The following is a 22,752-nucleotide window of genomic DNA, read 5'->3' on the forward strand; positions in this document are numbered from 1 at the left end:
AGTGATTTTCAAATTAATGTGGCTCTGAGTAATCACTGATACCTTCGGATGTTTGTGTATCTTAAGAAACTCTTTTTTTTCCCCTGTTTGTGCTTATCCTAGTTCATCTCTGAATTATTTGCTGCATTATGCAATATTTAGAGCCGATATATTCTACAGTGGCCAAAAAGTATAAGTTGTATACTTGCATTCAGAAGACACAAGCCTATGGGCAAACACTCGCACCGTTTTAGGCAGAAAAACAAATTTCTGGTTTCTTTTCAAGACTTCAGTACGAACTTACTCTTTACTAAGGGACATGAAGAACTATTTTTTATGCTAGAGTGCCCTGCAGCACGTAAGCAATTGCCTTGATTATGTATAGCTCTGTTGTATGTAATGCACTCGCCCACATCACAAATTGCTTGCAACACTTAGGTGTCCAGTACCTACCTAAACATTCATGCATAGACATACCAGGTTTCTTAGGTGGGGACTGAAGCCAATAATTTCAGTACCACATCATTTAAGTCCTTTCCACTTTACTTAAATGAGCTATTATTTTATCTAGCTAAAAGTGGATCAGTCCTAGAGTCTTTGAGATTCACCACCAGATGGAGATATAAGGCCTAATCACAAAGCCAAATAACTTCCCTGGGCTTTGGGTCAGTCCCTTAACCAGAGTAGTACTTATCACCCCTTTTAGACAAGATCACACAAGGCTTCTAAAGGTTAGAATAGTAAAACTCCCACCCAGCATATAATTTTGTGATACACCATGAGAGACTCTTCTTTCATAATATCTAAGGGGAACCCTCATTTGTCCTTTACTCTAGCTTTTTTTAAACAAGAAAAATGTGTAATATTCCTACAACCTGTTTATAAAATGAGAGTTATGAAGTATCTTGTTGAACTGTATGGCTGGGCAAAAGTGGTGGTAATCAACATACTATGCCTATGGTCCAGATGTCATACATTACTAGTTTGGGTCTGTAGAAGGCCTCCATTGCTAGATAGTTACAAGCTGCAACCTAACACCAACTATCTTCTATTTATCTGGGGCCCTTCTGCTGAACTAGGCATAGTGCTGGTAGGAGAAAACTCTTTCAAACAAACAAAACCATTTCTCACATCAGAGAGAAAGAGAGAGAGACTTGTAGGCAGCACTGTTTGGGGCATTACTTTTATTCAGGAGGAAAATACACAACTGCAGTAAATTGTTTACATTCTATATGTTCAGGTCCTTCCTAAGGACCTGAACATATAGAATGTGAACAAGGTATAGGGGTGTGCGAAATGGGCCACATTCAATTTGAATTCAGATCCAGCCTGAATCAGGGACGGCGATTTGACTAGTTGATTTGGATCATTGTCCCAATTCAATTTGGCTGAATCTGCAGATTTGATGCTGATTCAGAGAATCAGCAATTCAGCCATAGAAACAGCTTTAAATGTTTTTTCTTTATACCTTGAGGTACCAGGCACAGCTTGTGAATGCTGCAATGGTGGAGTGGATGGAGCATCCCACAGGACCCTGCCCCCACCCCCCTCCGGCTCAGCAGTTGGCCAAGGAGTGACTCCAGGTACCCCACCCCCAGTCCCAGGAGGCATGAGTCGCCAAGCCAGGGGGTGGGGGGGGGGGGTCCCCCGCATGCTTCCCAGGAGACCCAGAAGTGGACCCAAAGTGCTTCTGGTCCACTTCCAGGTCCACTGCCAAGCTTGCTGTGCTCTGCCCCTGTGCTCCCATGGGATGCTCCATCCACCCCAGCATCTCAGCATTCACAAGCCACCTGGTACCTTGAGGTATGTAGAAAAAGCATTTAAAGCTGTGTCTATGTTTGAATCATCTAATCTCTCCAAACTTCTCCAAATCAATTCAGAGGGTTCCGATTCGATTCAGAGAGATTAAAGCATCTCCCGATTCAATTCAGATTTGGAGATTCAGCCGCTGAATTGGGACGAATCTCCACCAGATTGAATCAGCGACCAAAGCTTTGCACAGCCCTACTGAATATCGTATCATGAGATACAGAAAGACTGAATGATTTGCCTAAATTCACACAATAAGCCAGGAGTTGAATTTGTATCTTAATTTCCTCATTCTAAAATAGGTAAGTAATATTTTCCTACTTCAAAGGGTGGTTTTGTAAAGTGATATTCATTAAAATGATTGTGAAGAGTTGACTACTACTACAACGGGAACCTTATAAATACCCAATATCTATATTTGCTATGTCCACATTGAAGATTGTGGTACAGCATGGAGTTTACCAAATTTATTTTAAACAAGATAGTTTAGCTACTGGAAACAGTTGAGCCACAGGAGCATGGAGCACAGCACACACAAATTACTCTGCCAATAAGCAAAGAGTTAAAAGAAGCTGGGTATCTCTACACTACACTGTAGTCTGCAGCATAGATAACAGCCAGACACAACTTAAACATTTGCACTCAAGTGCAAAAACTACCTGCCTTCTGCTTCTCCGGTGGTAGGGTAACAGAACAGGATCCCACATCTAGTTTGGAAGTCTATCAGCAGCTACAGTTCCCTTATGTGCTGAAGAGCATCAGGAATGGGGCTGGCTGAAAAATTTTGTTTCAAACTAATTTTTCAATTAAATATTTTTTAAAATGTTGTTTGTGTCAGGGGCAGGGTCCTACAGGAGGGCCGTGATCTCCTCAAGGCCCCCTCCCCGTGTCAAGTCGGCCCAAGGGCACCCTCAGATTCTCACCCACCATGTCTTTGATGTTCCAGTGTATTAAGGAGGCTGCCTCACATCTCCTTGGACACAGTTACTTCTGGCCCCATGAAGTCCCGGACTCTTCGTGGGTCTCACTCTACAATGGGTGCTTCAGGGGCTCCCTAGCCTTAAGGGCTATGTGTGGCTCCAACCACCCCTTATACCACACCCCAAGCGTCACAGCTGGAATAGACTTTGTTTGGTCTCTCTCTGGGGCCCTCCTCTGCAACACCATCCCCTTCTCTGGGGCACCACACCTGCACTGGGCTTCTCAACTGCCCCTTCTCTGGGGCTGGGTTCTATGCACCCCAAATACTGCACCCTCGCTGGCGCTGGGGTCCTCACACTCCACTGTGAGTCCCCTATGAGGCCTCCTCCAACCCCTAATAGCCTCACCCAAACCACCGGTGATAAACAACAACACAACAGAAACTCGAGCCTCTTGGCTATAACATAAACATAAGCCGCCTGGCTATAACAACACTTGGCCTACCGAGGTTCTTCATCCCACAGCCATATCATGTGCTGCTCTTTCAGCAGGCTTCTCCTCTTTTGCAGCAGAAAGCTCCTTCTTCTTGGGCTGCTGGCAGAGAACTGCCTCTGGCCTCAGCTCCTTGGGTTTATAAAGGGAGCCAGGCCCTGCCCCTTCTGGTCAGCTGACCTCTTGGTTGCCCTGGCAACCCACAACTGGGCTCCTTATACCCTGCTAGGGCTCCTTCTCTAGCAGTTTTCCGCTCTTTAGGAGCAGGGCACCTCGGTGCCCTGTGACAGTTTGGTTTGTTTTTCTAGGGTAGGGGAGGGGCAGGGAATGAGAAGAAAGTGTCTGCTTTCTCTAAAAACCAAACAAGATATTGTTTGCTGGAAAGTTATGAAAAATGTTTGGCCTCTTTGGCAAAAAGTTGACATTTCCTACTAAAATAGGAATGAAAATTAAACAGTTTTCCATTTTATATTGTTTTGGATGAGATCAAAGATAGTGAATTTCATGTTTCATCCTTCTCTAGAGAATATGTTATAATAAAGAAAGCACACTTTAGGGGCTACATCAGTAGTGACACATAGAGGGTGCACAGGGGTGCACCCCCTGAGGAGCAGCGGGGCATTTCCTCACTAGTCACGCTCACTACTTAGGCAATGGGCAGGTGGGAGTGCCAATGCACCCCCCTGCAAGCACCGGCCAGGGAGTGGAGCACCACGGCACTCCCAGAAGCAGCTGCAGTCACTTCCAGAAGCGGCCACAGTGATCAGCTGCAGGGGACACCCCCACAGTTGCTGACTGGTCTCTAGGGGGAGTACATGCCCCCCCTGACTAAGGTGGTACCAGCCGCCCATAGGCCACATCATGCCTTCCTTCTGCAAGCTTTTTGTGAGAGTTTAGAAGGAGTAGAGCCTTCTGGGTCTGACTCTGGAACACAGAGTTGGGTAATTAAGAAAGCCTGTCAGATAATGAACTGTAATTTATTATCATTTAAATCTATGTTTGAAAGTTTTTTCTTAGTACAAAATACCTCCTTAAACACAAAGTAACCACTTTGAGTTATTAGAAGCCTACCCTCAGGTAATAATCTGTCTCAGATCTACACACAGAAATTGTGTTGACAGCAATAGTGGCTCAGCATGATGACTGAGACTCTGATTAGCTTCCTTTGCTGTACTGTAGGAAAATTCAGGACTTCCACAGAAAGGCAAATGGTTCCCACTCCATGATAACAATGCTTTTTAGCTAACTGCTGATAGTTACATTTGCTTATACAAAATCATGCCTAAAGGAATTTCTTGTCTGCATATACCTTCTGGTCCTGATGAAAACAAGCATTTTTTTTTATTTATTTTTTTTTAAACAGAGCCACCATCATCTATCATAACTGAGTAAACATACCACACAACAGTAATAAAATCACTGGAAATTCTCTGTTTGCCTGATTTTTTTGAAAGATTGAAATAAAGATAAGAACATTCCCTAATCTTATGATGGGCAATTGCATCACAAACAGCTTCTGAACTACCGATTTACAAATTATGTTAATGCTGTAACAGTACGGTGACACATTAACTTTCATGTTATCAAGAGATAATGCAATTGCATTAGACAGGCTGGACTGACTTGTCACTTCTGGTTGTAATTGCTTCAAGAAAACTGTAGTGATTAGTTATTACACCATAGGGCTTGACTGTAGCTGCAAGAGACTGGCCTGAGTGTCCAGCAGTGGTGAGAAAAAACAGCATAACCACAGAAAAGGCTGCAGGAGGAATTGTACCTTAGTGCTTCCAGGCATGCAACCACACAACCTGCACTATCCCTTTGGTGCTCCATTCCAAGCAATCTAGGCTACTCAGTACAGTGGAACAAATGGACAAGGTAAAGTAGACCTTACCTATTCCCTGTATCATACAGAATCTTTGCACTACTGGTGACACTAGGAAGAATCAAACTGTGCATTCAGAGTAGTACAGGGAAAATGACTGTGCCTTATCACAGTAGGGCAGGCAGGCATGGTGGAGAGATTTCTTGCACTCTTTTCTGCTTTGTTCCTTTTACAGGTTTAGAGCTAGATTTAGGTCCTCATATTCTGTAGCCAGTCCTGTGAGACCATGGCAGATCTACCTGAGAGCATCAGCTACAGGCCCAGCAATTTGTGTCAAACACCTAAGCAAATGGGTAGAGACGGAGCAATAGTAGTTTTGCAGCTGCGGCATACCCCAAAGAGCTGTAGTTGATTATTGCCATGCCTCCAGCTCAAGACAACATGCGCTAGAAGGAAGAGATCTCAGAGGAACATCCCACATCCCCTTATACAAAGTTAAAAAGCATACAGGAGCCTTTTACAAACAGGAATAGAAGGACAAAGAAAGGAATTTTAATTGGTTGATGTAGTAGTGTGATTTGAAGTTGTTTCGTTGTCTCACTTTCATTGTGTGTTAACCTTCAGAATACACAAAAAATGTTAGAGAATGATTTGAAGCAGCCATCTTACTGTTAGTATACCTGGGCACCTTCAAGCCAAAAGAGAAAAAAAAAACCTGCTTGATTCTTAGCAGAGATTTCAGACATGATCCTTCATGGTCTTCTCAGAACTGGACCCTGTCCCATGCTTTTCTATACATTACCTGGATCATGAAAACAAAGCATGGACTCCTAATAGTCCCCCTATTAAGCCTATTTACATAATTTAACAAATGGGATCACCTTTCTTGAGTAGGGATGTATGAATAATTGATTGTTCAGTTTTGCCACACTAACAGGAACCATACCCCAGGGGTGTCCACAATGCCCCCTTGTTGCCACAGGGATCCTGCCCCCACTCCAGCACCTCAGCATACATACTCTCTTGCTATTTCTCTTGCCATGCCTTCATGTTGCTCATAGGGTTTGGGAAGCTACCCCAGTGTCCCCAGAGTCCAGTCCCCTACTATCTTGTTCCTCAGGCACTATGTTGTGGCCCTAATAGTAGTAGGCACATTATAGGCTGTGTTCATGGCCTCCATCCTCCCCTACAGCCACACCCATGCCTCACAGATGTTACTGCCAATCCAGACATCAGTTTGTACAGGCTTCAGCCCTCTTGGCTTTGGCCCACTGGTTGTCTGGGGAGTCCTAAACAGTCCACTGGCTCTAGCCTGGCTTCTCAGTCCCAGCCTTCTCTTGGTTGTGCCTCACTCTGTTGAGGCTCACTCTGGCCTTCTCAGCCATTGGCCCACTCCTGTCTCACCTTTGGGGCACAAGCTCTGGGCCTCTCAGCTTCAGCCTATCCCTGTCTCATCCTCTCTGGGCTCAGAACCCAGAGTGCCTCCTGGGTGCCTCCAAGGCATCCCCTGCATGGTCTCCAATCCTTCCCTATTAGCCACACCCAGTCCTCCGGGGTTTAGTAAGCTCTACCATGGGGGGGGGGGGGGAAGAAAACACAGTCCCTCTGGGTATCCACAAAACCAAAATCAGATGGAACTCAGAATCATCCCCACACTGGCGTAGATGTAAGGTAAAGCAAAAGAAAAAGAGGCTTCTCTGCCTGCATAGTATGGATCTCTTTACCATCTAGATGTGGCTCCATAGCAACTTGCCCCAGAGGTTCTCTCCCTTCCACAGCTACGGCTAAACTGACTTGAGGGTGGTCATTTTATACTGCTAAGCCCCTCCCATCCAGCCAGTTCACCCTATCAAACCACACACACCCAGGGTTCCCTCACTGAGAAGTTGGATTTGATGCCCTGCTTAGATTTGATGCACTTGCTTCAGGACCTCTGGTGACCAAGAAAACCCTGTCTCCACTCCCTATATTATCATTGTCCCTATACTGCAGTTCCTCCTCTCTAAGCCACAAAGACTCTAGCCTTAACCCTTGCTGGCTCTGTCTGTCCCTTCCCCAGCTTTCTCCCCAGAATAGGATGAGGGTTCCCTGATACAGTCAACAAATCAGAACATGGACAAAATGCTGGTTTAGATAAATCCCAAATAATTCTTCTCCTTGCCAAAACAAAATTGTTCAAAAGCTTGTTTCAGGTCAAACAAAACGTTCTGGCTGTGTCCATATTAGCATGGACATTTGGTTCCCTGGGGACAACTACCAGTAGTGCACCTTGTGCCACTGCTAGTTGTCCTCAGGGAACACTTGTGCCACATGCGCTCTGGTACATGGCAAGTTACCATGGGTGGGTGTGGCAGGGCACTGTGTGTGCCTGCCACTTTAAGGGCCTGGAGCTGGCAGCCACCTGGTGCCTGATGAGGGCAGCAAATTTTGGAGGCAAGGGCTGTCTATATAAACAGTGCAGTTTAGCTGCTGGAGGCCAGGCAACAACATTGCCTGGCTGGAGGGCTGCTGAGATCATCTGGAGGTAAGGGAAGAGCTGGAGGGGATGGTAAGGAGGCTCCTGGTCCTGGGCATGACCTAAAACTGCACCCTGCTGGGAGTGGGTGGCCTGGTGGGGCTCTCAGTGGCGCGGGAGCCCCCAGGAAATGCCAGGCCAGTTACCACCCCGGTGAAAGGCGGGTTGGGGCGCCTTAACCCCTAGCCTCCACCACCGGGTGGGTAACCCTGTGTTTGTGAAGGGCCCAGAGGACAGACCCTGGGAGAGATTGAGGAACTAGAGACCCAACCCGAATGAGAGAGTACCCTCAACTGGCCCATGGGGCCAGGACCTGGATGGTCAAAAAGACCAGGGGCCCACCGTGAGGGATGCCCAAGAGCCGGGGGCCTGGGGTCCCAAATGGCCTGGAGGTGGGCCAGGGCTGGTAACCAAAGGTCCCGGGGGGGACCACATCCGAGAGGGGAAAATAGTTTCGGGGGGCTAAGTAGCCTGAATGAAGGTGGAGAGGCCGTCTGAGTGGAGGGATCATGGAGGGGTCCTGTTAGGATGATTCTGGGGCCCAGCATGGGGGCCGGTGATTATGTGAACATCAAGATGCCATCTGCGAGGCTTGGGCTGTGGTATAAGGGAGGAAAGGAGCCGTAGAGAGCACCCCCTGGCATCAGGGCACCAAAATGGGTAGCCTCCTGCTTAATTGACATCAATTAATGAATCAATTAACATCAAGGCGTGGTGGGCAAGAAGGCAGGCGGTTGGCCCAAGAACAGGTGGGTGGGCCACAGAGATTGGCCTGGAGTAGACCCTCCTGTTACAGTGGGCCAAGGGACGCTGGGTGGGTCCAGCACTAGGATGGCCCCAGCAGCCTTCACTGGGATTATGGGGGCCTCCCAGGGCTTCAACAGGGGTGAGCCTGCCCATTTGAGCCTCAGCCAGCAGCCAGAGTGTGGCTCCAAGGGGTAGTGGCAATCCTGCCCCTTGGAGCCTTGGTTCAGCTCCCGTTTTGAGTGGCAGACACTTTCCCTATGTGCACTGCTCTGCTTTTATTTTTATCCCTGTATATCCAGGGGTCAAAAAAACCCAAAACCCTGGACTGCTCCTTTGCACTATGGAGAACACCTGAACATGCAGTATGTGGCACCACAGACCCATCTGCAGCACCACCTACCGCACAGCCATGCTCATCTGGATGCAGCCTGTCTGACAAAAATGAAGCATTTTTTTGGTTCCAGGAACTTGAAATAAAAGTTTTTAAAAGGGGCAAGATTTGCTAGGTAACTTTTGAGTCTCCATTTACCCAAAAGCCTGGTGATTACTATGTGTGCAATTAATTCTTCTGCCTGAAGAAATTCAAACTTTACATCACTTCTGCAGAAAAGTCAATGGGCGCCAACAGTGGACAAAGAGAACTTGCTCAGAAGGATAGGGCCACAGTATCAAAAAGTTCCTGGGAGAGTCCAAGTTGATGGAGGCACAGTAAATGTTTTTGACCCATTGCAGCATGCTGGGCTATGGGCTTTTCCAAAGTCATGAAGCATGAGCAAAGAGCAGCTAGCTCTTCTGGATAATGTTTACGAAGAAGGTTAGCAGCCTGTGTTTAATAGTAGAGCTACGAGATGGACCCTAGTGGCCATAGGTCTCAGGGTGAGTGTGTTTGGCAAAGGGATCGACAATCTAAGACTAGGAAATCTGGTCATTGCCCCAGCCGACAAAGCTAACCTATTTAACAATTTCTTTGCCTGCATTTTCCTGAGGAGAGGTTGGATCACCACCACCCCCCCCCACCCGAGACCCCCATAGGCCCCAAGGGAGGCGCACCCAGGCCTAGGGTCAGTGAGGACCTAGTCAGGGAACTTCTGGAGGGACTGGACGTATTTAAATCAGCTGGTCCTGATGACCTCCACCCCAGAGTGCTGAGGGAATTAGCCGAGGTCATTGTGGGACCCCTGGCACAGCTTTACAAGTGCTCGTGGTGCTCTGGTGTGGTGCCAGAGGACTGGAAAAGGGCTAATGTGGTTCCAATTTTCAAAAGAGAGAGGAAGGAGGACCCAGGAAACTATAGGCCAGTTAGTCTTACCTCGATCCTAGGCAAGGTTTTTGAGAGAATTATCCTGGCGCATGTCCACGAGAGGCCAGCAGGGGAGATTATGGTTAGGGGCAACCAACACAGGTTCATTAGAGGCAGGTCCTGTCAGACCAACCTGGTGGCCTTCTATGGCCAGGTCACAAAATCCTTAGATGCAAGGGTAGCAGTGAACGTAGTCTTCCTGGACTTTAGGAAGGCCTTCAACACTGTCTCTCTCACCCCATTCTCATTAAAAAACTAGGGGACTGTGGCGATGACACCTACACAGTCAAATGGGTCACTAACTGGCTGGAGGGCCATACCCAGAGAGTGATGGTGAATGGGTCTTATTCGACCTAGAGGGATGTGGGCAGTGGGGTTCCACAGGGCTTGGTCCTCGGACCTGCACTGTTCAACATCTTCATCAGCAACTTGGATGAGGGGGTAAAAAGCACCCTGTTCAAATTCGCAGACGACATTAAGTTGTGCGGAGAAGTGGGCATGCTAGAAGGGAGGAATAGGCTGCAATTGGATCTAAACAGGTTACAGGGGTGGATGGATGAGAACAGGATGGGATTCAATACTGACAAGTGCAAGGTGCTGCACCTGGGGAGGAGGAACCAGCAACAGACCTACAGGCTGGGGAACTCCCTTCTCGTCAGTCCATAGGCAGAAAAGGATCTTGGAGTCATTATTGATGCCAAAATGAACATGGGCTGACAGTGTGGGGACATGGTCAGGAAGGCCAACTGTACCTTGTCATGCATCCACAGATGCGTCTCAAGCAGGTCCAAGGAGGTGCTCCTCCCCCTTTATGCAACACTGGTCAGGCCACAGTTGGAGTACTGCATCCAGGTCTGGGCGCCGCACTTCAGGAGGGATGTGGACAACATGGAGAGGCTCCAGAGGAGGGCCACTCGCATGATCAGGGGTCAGCAGGGCAGGCCCTACGAGGAGAGGCTAGGGGACTGAACCTGTTCAGCCTCCACAAGAGAAGGCTGAGTGGGGATCTAGTGACCATTTACAAACTAGTCAGAGGGGACCAGCAGGCATTGGGGGAGTCCCTGTTCCCCTGAGCACTGCTAGGAGTGACAAGAAATAACGGTCACAAGCTAGCAGAGGGTAGATTCAGACTAGACATCGGGAAGTGCTACTTCACTGTCAGGGCAGCTAGGATCTGGAACCAACTTCCAAGAGAAGTGGTGCTGGCTCCTACCCTGGGGATCTTTAAGAGGAGGCTAGATGAACACCTTGGTGGGGTCGTTTGACCCCAGTACTCTTTCCTGCCATGGCAGGGGGTTGGACTTGATGACCTGCTCAGGTCCCTTCTGACCCTACCAACTATGAAACTATCTGAAGTTGATGTTAATACGCTGGACACAGAAAATAGGAGCATACAGAACCAGATTGACATACTCTGTGGAACTAGCAAACAATCCAGGTAGCATATCAATGCGGAAAGGTTGGTCTTCTGTGGAGGAAAAGACAGCAAAGTAAGTGGCAGTAAGGGGGACAACCCAGGTAGCTTAATCTATTTAGAAAGTTTTACCACATGTGATGATTGCTCCATGATGATTTCAAGGGAAATGAAAGTTGTCCTGCTTGACCGAAAGTTGATATGGAAGACAAGAGACTCTCCTTAAGCATACAAATCAGGCTTCTCATGCATATTCTCAATCCTGCTGCATTGAGCTGGAAGCATGGACCTTCAAGAAAGCCAACTTGCTGGTCTTTGAAATAAAAATGTTACAGATCATCACTTTCAGTCAACTGACGAGACCATATCAGAAACAGGGCAATCAGAAAAAGGATCAGTAGACAAAAGAAGGAAGAGGCTGATTGAGACCCATCTCAGAATCACCTACAGTCCATTAGTAAGGACATACACCTGGAAGATGAAAGACTGATTCAAATCCAGTCCATTGTTCCACTAGAGAGATGCTCCATGTCATATTAAATACTTATGTACACCTATTTTCCTGTCCATGTCCCAATGAATATTTCAATAAAGAGAAACCATGTCAATGGAAGCGAGTGAGCACGCTGTGGCCTCAAATACCCTCAGACAGAGAAGGGAAAATTGCCTAAGTCTGTAACATCCCAGCATGTGTCCAAAAAACCAAAAAAAAATAACCACCCAAAAAACCCTTCCATATCAACTTTGCGTCAGCCAGGACTATTTGTATCCTCCCTGAAATCATCTTGGAGCAATCATCCCATGTGGTAAGGCTTTCTAAACACTTCTGAGGTAACTCAATAAGGACTTTGAATTCCTCAGTTTCAGTACCATTTTTCATATATTGAGCAATATCTTATTATTATTGTCTCTCACAAATACAGAAAAATAATCTTTTTCCTCAATTAAATCAAATGGAATTAAAACACTGCTGTCTTTACCAGGAAACTAAATTAAGTGATCATGTGATAATCCTTCCATAAAACACACTTTTGTCTTCCAGAAACATTCTTCCTTATAAAAGCAGATGGAATGGGATTTGAACACATATAATTCTTTGGTTACTTTGAAAATACCTCCCTTTAAGAATCTTTATGTCCAGAAAGTGCAACATATCCTGAAGTAGAGTAAAAGAACTCTACATTTTGCTGCCCTGGCATATGTTAAGCTTAGTTTAATGGTACAAGAAAAGTACATGGTACATCCCATTGAGTTTGAAGTATGCAACGTAATGGCCAAGATCCGGCCATAGATGTGTACAGAAACTACTTCACGGTAGATCTGTAGCTGTGCACTGGAGAGACCAACAGGTGAAAAGGGGCATTATCATACAGTTACATTGTGCTTATACAATTAGAGGTGACTGTGAAAATAATTATAATATGTGTATATGTGCATATGTATGTATTTTGAAACTTACCAGAGAACATGGATGTACTTATATAAATTGCACAGATGATGAATAGGTGTGTTAATGACCCAGATTCTACCCCCATTAAGGTAAATGTGTGGTAATTACTTTAAACCCTTGAGACCTCAATTGTTTCAGTAAAATTATTAATTGTTTAGATTTATCAATAAAATTATCAGTTGAGTGAGGGACCTTATACTACTGTATTTCATAATAACTTTGGTATTGTTGTCAGCACATTTTTCATGGTTAGAATTTACTTTGCCACCCAAGTTTGTCAAAATGTGCAGGTGGGGTGGAAAGGGAAGTGAAAAGGCCCTAAAGGTGATTTCCCACCATCCTTTAATCCTAAACTGGTTGCGCAAAACAGCTTCAGTGCTGTCTTGATGTTTAGCCATCATCTGGAAGAAATTATGTGAGCCATCACAGTCCCCAGTCATGAGAGCATGTAAAATAGGTGTACACAGAATAAGTACACAGAATCTAATAACATCAGCCTGAGAAAATTCAGGTCCAATGTTTCTTTCAGACGGGCCTTTCATATATATCATGACCTTCAGGGACTGTAAACTCTCATCCTGTTGGGGTTATTTAAATCAAAGGCCAGTGTGCCAGCAGCTGCACAAGTGAGGAACGCCTAAGAAAATAAATACTAGTTAGAGTGCTATTTAATGCTGTTAACTGCTGTGGGTGGAGGCTGGAGGGCAGTAGCTTTTAACAAGTTTTATTTGAAAGACTAACTCAGTGTGGTTGTCACGACAGTTGTCTTTGTGGCTGAAGTTGTATTGCTAACAGATGGAAATCTGGCAGCTTTTTCTAATTTATGCAGATGCTTTGCAGAAGGAGTAACTATGTTAAGTGATTCTAACATTAACCTTACACAAACCTTTCTCCACTATGTTAATAAACAGAACATTTTAGGGCTGTTCTGTTAAAAACACTCTCAGAAATGTTCAGCTGTGCCTCCCTTTTCATCTGTGCAGAGACTTTCAGGCTGTATCATGAAAATCCTCCTGCATAAAATCACTTATTAAATGCAGAAGAAGGTATGCGACAAAAGTCAAGTCTAGTCCACAAAACATCCATTTTTAACCATAAAATTACTTACCAGGTAGTATCTTCATAACTTAACTAATCTTATGGATATTATTTATTTGAAAGCAAGCACTCAGGATAACACCTAAGCATGCCAATTTAAATATTTCTCTGGTCAAATCAGTCTTTAAAAATGACTGAATAACATGCTTTATTATTATCTAGTATTCCATCTTCCTGCTTTGATTGGCTTTTTAAAAATGTGTTTTAAAAGGTTTTTAAGAACTTTTCAAGATGGTAACACATTACCTTACTCTAAACTACAACAAAATTAGCACAATTGTGTTATACGCTAGCATCAGCGTTAAACAAACTGGTGAACCAAATACATCCCTTAGATCTTTTTCTGACATTTTGCAATTTATGGTTCTATCAGCTTTTCTGCAACAGCTTTCAAGCAATCAGATAATCATGAACTTTTCATTGTCTGACTCTATTAGGATGCATCATATTTTGTTTTGACCTGATTTAAGCATATATGTGGTGTGGAACACTGATTATAATTGACTGTATAATTAGTATGCAGCTAAAAATGAATAAAATAGTTACTTACCACAGTGATTGTGGGTTTTTTGAGACAACTGTCTGCGTATATCCACACTGTGGGTGATGCATGTGCCTTGGGTGCATGAGCTCAGATTCTTGGATAGCAGTGTTCATTGGGGATATGTGCACACCCTACACAAGTCCTTGTTCCCTCCCTTGAGGACATTTAAAGGGACACTGCTCCAACCACTACTTATTTTTTCACTGTAAAGCAAGAATCTAGTCATAGGACTCTTCAGTTAATGAGGAAGAAAAGCACATCATAAGAATTCATGCAGTTAAACTAGTCATAGATAAGGAGGGCTGCCAGGGACTGTAACAAAATGCACGGCCCAGGGACTGGAGCCCAGATGCAAGGGGTTAGAGAGAGGAGCTGACCTACCTAGATGCCCTGGGTCAACTGACAGAGATGAAGGACTGGCCCTAGGGGAAGTTAACAGTTCCCAGGGAGGGTACTAGAAGGAGACAGAAGGCTTGGATGTTGAGGGAAAAGTATTGACCCTGAATTGCTTCTCCTGTGGTCTGAAGATCTCTGAGATCAGAGGCTTTACTTTTGCTTGTTTTTTGTTGTGGCTTATGTTGTTGCTTGCATTGTTTGTTGTAGGGACAAGCATCCCCCTGTAAAGTAAATGGACTGGAACTAAGAGCTGACTCAACTTTACAAGTAAGCTGGCTCCTGGATTGGGTTAAAGGAGGGAGAACAGGGACTTTGATAGTTCATCTAGTCCAACTCTGCCTGAGGTAAACCATCCTATAAAAATCTATTGTCTAACCTATTATCAAAACTATACCAGCAACAAGACATAACACCCTAATCTGCCACAGGTAAAACATAGAGACGATGGTGGCTAACATCCTGCTGCTGCAAAGTTGTTAAAAATACGGTAGAGAAATCACAAAAAGAGGCCCATAGCCCTTGCTACTGAAAAAGGCAAAGCCCTCCGCAGGCCAGACCTGAGGTAAAATTCCATCCTGACCCCAAATATGACCGCTAGTCTGGCCCTAAGTGGAGGGGTGAGACCCTCTAGCTAGGAACCTCTTGCTGGTTTTAAGTCCCAGCAGGAGCACTGACACCACAGTCAAAATGCCCAGCCTTGGTTGCAGCCAACACCCAGTGCCTATGATGAAGGTTAAAAAACCCCCAAAACCTGACATGGCAGGAGCAGAAAAGATCCCCTCTCAGCCTCCAGAGCCCAGAAACATGGAAACTACCCAAAGTAGAACATAGGTCTAGATCATCCCTGACCAGATTTCCCTTAAACAACACCAGTTGTGGACATTCCCCAACTTTCCTAGGCAATCTGTTGCATTGCCTCACTGTTCTAACAGTCAAGTTTTTCCTGATGTAGCCAATATAGACCTACTTTGCTACAACTTCAAGTCCTACTCTCTGCAGCAAGAGAGAAAAGGTGTTTTCCTTCTTTATAGCAGCCCTTCAGGTATTTGAAGACTGCTATTATGTCCCCTATTAAGTATCTTTTGCACAAGCTGAACATGCCTAGCTCCTTCAGTCTCTCTTCCATATAACTTGCTGTCCAAACCCTTTATCACTTTTGTCACCCATTTCTGAACATTCTCTAACTTCTACACATCCTTTTTAAAATGTAAGTCCAAAACAGCACAAAATGCCAGCGCCTAACCATTGAGGCCTAACCAGCACCAAGTAGAAAGGCACTATTATCTCCCAAGTCCTTCACCTAACACTTCTATTTATGCAGTCCATCATGGGGGTAAAATTCCTTCCTGACCCCAAATATGACAATTGGGCTAGCCCTGAGTAGAGGATCAAGACTGTCTAGCCAGGAACTTCCAGCTTTGGCCCCAGCAGGAGCACTGGCACAGCTTTCCTCTCAGCAGGAGCATTGATCCTAGTTGCCAGTTTTGGCTTCAGCCTACACAGAATGCCTCTCTCTGTGTAAAAACACTCCAACACATGTAGCAGAAAGAAGGAGGCGTGGGGAGAAGGGGCAGGAGCAACAAGCAAACTCAGAAGCATGGGAAATATCCAAGGTAGAACAAAGACATAGCTATACCTAGATCATCCCTAACTAGTGACTATCCAACTTCTTCTTGAACAGCTCCAGTAAGGAAGAGTCCACAACTTCCCTAGACAGTCTATCCACTGCTTCGCTATTCTAACAGTAGTTTTCTGAATATCCAATCTAAACTTACTTTGATGTAACTTCAAGGCATTGGTCTACAACGTATTCTCTGTAGCGAGAGAGAAAAGGTGCTTTCTCTCCTCTTTATGGCAGCTCTTCAAAGTACTTGAAGACTGCTATCAAATGCCTCTTAAGTGCCTTTCTGCAAGCTGAACATACCTGCTCCTTCATCCTCTCCTCATATGACTTGCTTTCCAAGTCCTTGATCATCTTTGTTGCTCGCATCTGGACTCTATCTTCTCCACATCTTTTTTAAAATGTGAAGCCCAGAACTGCACCCAGTACTTCAAATGAGGCCTAACTAGTCCCTAGTAGAGAGGCAATTTTAGCTCTTGTGTCTTGCCCCTAATGCTTCTATTGATGCAGCCCAAAACCACATTTGCCTTTTGTGTGGCTGCAAAACACTGCAGATTCATATTGAGTTTGTGACCTACCAAGACTACCAAATCCTTTTCCATAGTCCTGCCGTCTTGCAAGCTGTCACCCATTTTATATTTGTGCTTTTGATTATTCTTCCCAAGGTGCAGCACCTGGCATTTGTCTGCAGTGAACTTCATCCTGTTATCTCTAGCCCAATTTTCCAATCTGTCGAGATCCATCTGAATTGTGCTTGTATCCTACAACATGTTCAAAATCCTTCCCAGATTTGTGTCATCTGCAAATTCAAGAAGTTTTTATGCCAGCATTCAAATCATTAATAAGCATGTTGAACAGCACTAGGCCCATGACAGGCCAAGGACAGATCCAGTTTGACACCATTTGTTTTTCATACATCCATGAAGGAGTCAGCCTTTCTTCCTCCAGATGCTTGCAAATGGCCTGCCTTAGAATGTGCTCCAGTAACTTCCCACATATTGAGGTGAGGCTAACCAATCTGTAGTTTTCCTTGGTCTTCCTTTTCTCCTTTTTCAAAGAGGGGCAGTTCAAAGCAGACCACCACACTGGAAACATCTTCCAGGTGATAGCTGCCCAGATGGCCAGGCAGGGGGCACACATGGCAGTAGTGCCACACAAAGGCCATCTCTGCAGTCACAGCCCACTGACAGCTGGCTCAGAGGGGCAGATGCCTCTACTGCTGTGCAGTCTCCATCCAAGTCTGGCAGGTGCACAGCAGGTTACAGCCAGGCCAGACTGCTGCAGTGGGTAGAGGGTGCAGGGAAGTCTCAGGGCTGCTTCAGCAGTCCCGCTGGCACAAGGGGTAGTATGCCCAGGTACCAATTAACTGGGCCCCAGAAGCTCCTGAGAGCCAGTAGCCCTGAGCTACTTGACAGGGCAGCTTTTTGTACTGATGGGGCCAGGACAGGGCAGCTTTTTATATTACTGTAGACAGCACAGGTGCTGGCCCCGGGCTCTAGCTCCCCCTGGCTGCAGATCTGGGAGGAGCCAGGCAGGCTTATTTTGCCCCAAGTGGCACAATTTGCCCCACACCAAAGTGCATGTCTGGCATGTGTGCTGAGGCAAAAGCGCTGGCTCAGATTTGCACCGCTTCTATTTGAGCTGCTGCAAGCACACATGCCTGCATGTGTGGACATGCCCATTCATTTTATTATGATGATAGAGACACTGGTAGGCTTCTAAATTGCTTGAACACAGTAGATATATCAATAAAACATTGCCCAACTGATCTCCCTCTCTCCCTCCCATATATATGTACATGTATATGTATGTACACACACACACACACACACTTAGTGATCTTTTGTTTTAATAGTGGAAGAACATGGATTTCAGGGTATTTTACAGAGTGAGTTTGGGATTATTTTATCTGGGATTTTTCAGTTTTTAAGTATGGAACACCAGAATTCCTGCTAGCGAGGCAATTGGCAGTACCCAGGCAGAGAAGCCTTCTCAGAGCTGGCACCTGGGACTCAGCTGGAGCTGACTGACCACCTGGACACTTGGGGCCAGAAGGACATGCTTTGACACTTCAAAGAAGGCCACCACACTGAGAACATCTTCCAGGCAATAGCTTCCCAGATGGCCAGGCAGGGGCACCCCATGCCTGGAGGTGAGTGCCAGAAAAAGGGCCCCACCGCCCTAGCTTGAAGCCAGACGTGGAGCATCCAGACCCCATGGCTTTGGGTCACCCCACAGCCACCTGTGCATAGCTGCAGTTCCCCCGCTGAGAGGCTGAATTGGTGGGGCCAGGGCTAGAGCCAGGGACAGGCTGAGTAGGAGTGCTGGCTGGGGTAGCACACCTGGTCCCCTCAGATGCTGGTGGTCTAGGCTTGGGGGCAGGGCCTTTACCCTTCCCACCCCAGCTGTGGAGGAGGCTGAAGAGTTGCCATTCCCACTGCCCTTGCCCTTGGTCCCTGATGGCAGGGGAGGGAGCTTGGAAACTCTTCTCGGGGGGAGGGGGGTCTGGCCAGGGGAGACCCCTGGCCCTGTTGGCTCCCTGCTAGAGTTCCACCTGCCCCTGTAGCAGAGATTGCAGGCTTCTCTACCCCCAGAGGTTGTTTGCTGGACTCTGCCTCCAGGGTGGGGGCTTTAGGGGCATGCATCCCCTTGGGGGGTTGGCTGGGATCTGCCCCCCTAGTGGGGACTACAGGAATCTCTGGGGGGGCATCTGCCCCCCCAGAAGTTTCCTGCCCTGCCATTGCTTCACATGTGGGAGGGGAAAACAATAAAGAAAACCAAAATATACAAAATAGGGCTGGTGAATCTAATAGGGGCAGGCTGGGGTTGTGGGGAAAATGGGGTGGGGGAGGGGCCGAAGCTCACTAAGCTAAAGCCTCACAGGAGGAAGACTGAGAGGGCTATGCTTAGGGAATGTGAGGGAGGGGGAAACACACACAAGAGCTGCGGAGAATTGAGCTGGCTTACTCTGCCACAAAACAAACACCAGGGCAGGAGGAGTGGACCACAGGACTTACCACACAAGGGCAAAAACGCACAGGGAAGGCTGCTGAGGCAGATGTAGAAGATGGCTGGAGCGATGGAGGGGCTTTGTTTGTTGAAGATCAGTCTAGGAACCCCTCAGGCCTCCAGTCAGGCACTCAGCAGCAGAGCAACAGGCAGTAAAACAAGGCAGGATCAGATGCAGTGAGGCAGCTGTGGGGGAGTGCAGGAGAAATCAGTCAATTAGGGAGTAATCCAGTGCAGGTGTGATGTTGAGTGATGCAAGGTAGTGCAGCAGGGAATCTCCCTCTCTCCTGAGAGGGGCAGTAGCAGCAGCAACAGCAGCAGTAGTAGTGGTGATAGCAGCCATTCAGTTCAGCCACTCAAGGTGTACTTCAGGTGAAAATGGAGGTGAACATGAAGGTAAGGTGAAGGGCAGGGCAGGGCAGGGCAGGGCAGGGCAGGGCCTGACAAAGGCACCTTTAGGCTCTGGCAGTGATGGTGGAGAAGGGGCCCACAGGCAGTGCAGGCTCCCTCCCCAGGTTTTCCCCTGACTGTAGCTTGGTGGTGGGCTGGGTAGCAGGCCAGAACAGGGGTGCAGAAGCTGGGGTGCAGTGCAGTACGGTGGGCCCCTCCCCCAGTGGGCAGTGGCATGCAGCAGAGGACTTCCCCCGTGGGGGGACAGCAATACCAGCAGCAGCCCAACGCAGGAAGGGGTGCAGCCAACATATTCCCAAAAGTTCTGAGAGCAAGCCAGCAGCTACCAGTAGCCAGAGGCAGAAAGCCTGGCCATCTTCTCCCCAGAAACTCCTGAGACAGCAACAGCAACAACCTGGGACTGGAAGGGGCATGGCCAACGTCCTCCAAGAAGCTCCTCCCCCAGAATCTCCTGAGAGCACGTAGCCCTGAGCTACTTGCCAGGGCAGCTTTTTGTACTGCTGGGGCCCACACAGGAGCTAGCCCCAGCCTCTCGCTCCCCCTGGCTGCAGATCTGGGAGGAGCCAGGCAGGGTTATTTTGCCACAAGTTGCACAATTTGCCCCACACAAAAGTGCATGTCCAGGCACATGTGCTGAGGCAAAAAACCCCGCCTCAAATTTACACCACTTCTATTTGAGCTGCTCCAAGTGCAGGTGCCTGCATGTGTGGACGTGCTCACAGTCTCCTGCTCCCTGGTTCCCTCCTAAGGTGAGCTCCCTAGTCAAATTCCCTCTCTGTTCACAAGGAGCAGCCTTTTATAAGGATGCCTATCCTTGTTCCACCCCTCAGTTAGCTAAAACAGCTCCATACACAACAAGCCGTTAGGGGGATAGAGGGGAAGCCTACAAAAACCCCACATACCCCAGGAACTAGTCAAACCTTCAGGCTCCTATCAGATGGTGTTTTAAGAGCATCATAGTCATAACACCATAGATTTCACAAGTTGGGCATTGGAAAATCAGTGTACACTTTTGAAAGTGTTGCCCCTCCAGAATATATTTTACTTCCACAGATTTAGATAGTATGTCAGGTGTGAAGAAGTATTTTTTGTTCCAGCATTATTACAGGAAATCTAAGCCATACAATCCCCAAGTCTGTGTATAAGCAATAAAGGACAATTAAGTATTTATAGAATTGTGTGCCTTGGGTGACTTGTGAGAAGATCAAATGCCCCTGCACTCAAGAAAAGTACATATGACTTTGTAACCAGACCTTTAAGAAAGATCTAATGTCCTTCCTAGCTGATGGCAACTACCTTGTAGGGAACATTGGACACCTTGTAGCAAAAGGGCCCAAAATTCATATTAAATGTTGTAATAAGTATTTTAATATCTACCAAACAAACTATCCCAGAAATAAAACTACAGATAAAAAGATGTAATCACAAAACATTCATACAGTGGCCTATTAATAATGAACCAGAGTGGATCTATTTCAGTAAACTTAGAAGCACTTGATGATACAATTCATGTTTCTGCTACTGTCTTAAGGTACTCATTGGGGACAAACATGTCCTGGCTGACAGGCAACCACCCAACCTCAAACAGCATCTCTCAAACAAACTGAAGAACTTCCACCTTCACCAACCCTTCAATGAATCCAAATGCCTCCTGTTGCCCCACATCAATAAAGACCACCCAATCACTGGACCTAATAACAAAGAGTACAACACCCAAGGTTCATTTTTCTGTAATTCTACCAATGTCATACATGTCATCATCTGCTTACAATGCCCCTCTGCTGTATACAACAAGCAGACACTGATCTGACATCAGCTTGAAGAAAACCCCACAAAAGCCTGTGGCAAAACATTTCAATTCCCTGAACACAAAATCACTGACCTCAGGATTGCTGTCCTCAGAGACCGGGTGGTATTAAAAATCAGCTTCAACAGGAAATTGCAGATCAAGAATTCATCCACAAACTGGATTGTGTTAAGTATGGTTTAAACAGGGACTATGGATTCTTATCTCCATAGATGACTGGTAGGGGGTGCATGGGGGTGCATGTGCCCCCCCCACCGATGGGTCTGTTGCCCACTCTGATGGCCAACACTGATGCTGTTGGTAGGGTTGGTGCCCCACCCCCAACAGGGCCACCGCCATTGGTGGCTTCTGCGGGTGTCCCCCCAGATTCAGGAGGCACCAGTCACTCATGCTTATGTCATTACCTGGATTACCATGGGTTTACTACTAGATTGCTTTTCTCTCCTAGCACCATCCCCTGCCCCCATCTCTCGCTCTCTCTCTCCCCATCCTCCCTTGTCTTTTGTATTCTAATTTCTCCCTTTTCTTCTTACCCTGCTTCCTTCATGTCCTTTCACAACATCTGATGAAGTGAAATTGGGTTCAAAAAAGTTTTTGCTCTCTCTCTCTCTCTCTCCCTCTCCCTCCCTCCCTCCCTCCCTCTCTCTCTCTCTCTCTATATATATATTATTTAGTTCGGCTATAAAAGTGCATATCTACCCTGCCTTATGAATCACTTCAGGTTAACATGGCCAACTACCTCTCCCTGCTATGTCTGCCATCATGTGTGTTGATCATTCAGTAATTCATTTGTGAAATTCTATGTTGTATGTACTAGATAGTAACAATCCATGAATTGTGTTCCTATTTTGAACTTGATTAATAATAAATCCTTTATCTGAAACCTGTGAATTCCAAGGACAAACATTGGAATTTCATTCTTATTTCATTTCAATCTCATTCCATTTCATTCTTACTTTCATTTCGATGTTTTGTTTCATTTTGAAACCACTGTTCCATTTCATTTTGTCAAAACTGTTTCACTGTTTCAATGCTGTTTTGATGTTTTGCCCATAGGGTATAATGGGGAAGCACAAAACTGCCTGTAATTTTGTCATCTCATGCCTGCTGTGGATGAAACTTCCAGGAATGGTAGCCCCTATTCAGGGCATGAAGCCTGCCAAGTTTCAATGAGATAGGTGTAGGGGTTTCTGGGAAACTGTACCTCAAAGTCTTGAAAGCAAAACTCATGTCACGTGTGTGTTAAGCCACAGTGGGGTGAAAACTGCAGGGATGGTAGCCCCTGCTGAGGCCACGAAGCCTCCCAAGTTTCAAGGAGATAGGTGCAGGGGTTTCTGGGAAACTGCACCTTAAGCTGCTGACAAGCAAAACTTGTGTCACGTATGTGTGTTAAGGCATAGCTGGGTGAAAACTG

The 22,752-nt window shown here is 46.3% G+C and overlaps 2 long non-coding RNA genes across 3 annotated transcripts in view; one reads left to right on the forward strand and one right to left on the reverse strand.

The window, feature by feature from the left end:
• Positions 1 to 20,000, reverse strand: part of LOC132247698 (uncharacterized) — a 66,058-nt gene extending 46,058 nt beyond the window's left edge. The window contains exons 1-2 of one of the 2 annotated variants that reach the window (XR_009459006.1): positions 19,926 to 20,000; positions 19,129 to 19,306 (exon numbers count right to left, since the gene is read on the reverse strand). This is a non-coding gene — a long non-coding RNA (uncharacterized LOC132247698). The other variant, XR_009459007.1, reaches the window with a different exon arrangement.
• Positions 19,325 to 21,959, forward strand: LOC132247699 (uncharacterized). The gene is made up of 2 exons (XR_009459010.1): positions 19,325 to 19,516; positions 21,063 to 21,959. It is a non-coding gene; the product is annotated as an uncharacterized LOC132247699 (long non-coding RNA).
• The last annotated feature ends 793 nt before the right edge of the window (positions 21,960 to 22,752 follow it).

This window comes from Alligator mississippiensis, chromosome 1 (genome assembly GCF_030867095.1).
Source record: "Alligator mississippiensis isolate rAllMis1 chromosome 1, rAllMis1, whole genome shotgun sequence".
NCBI classification, from domain to species: Eukaryota; Metazoa; Chordata; order Crocodylia; family Alligatoridae; genus Alligator; species Alligator mississippiensis.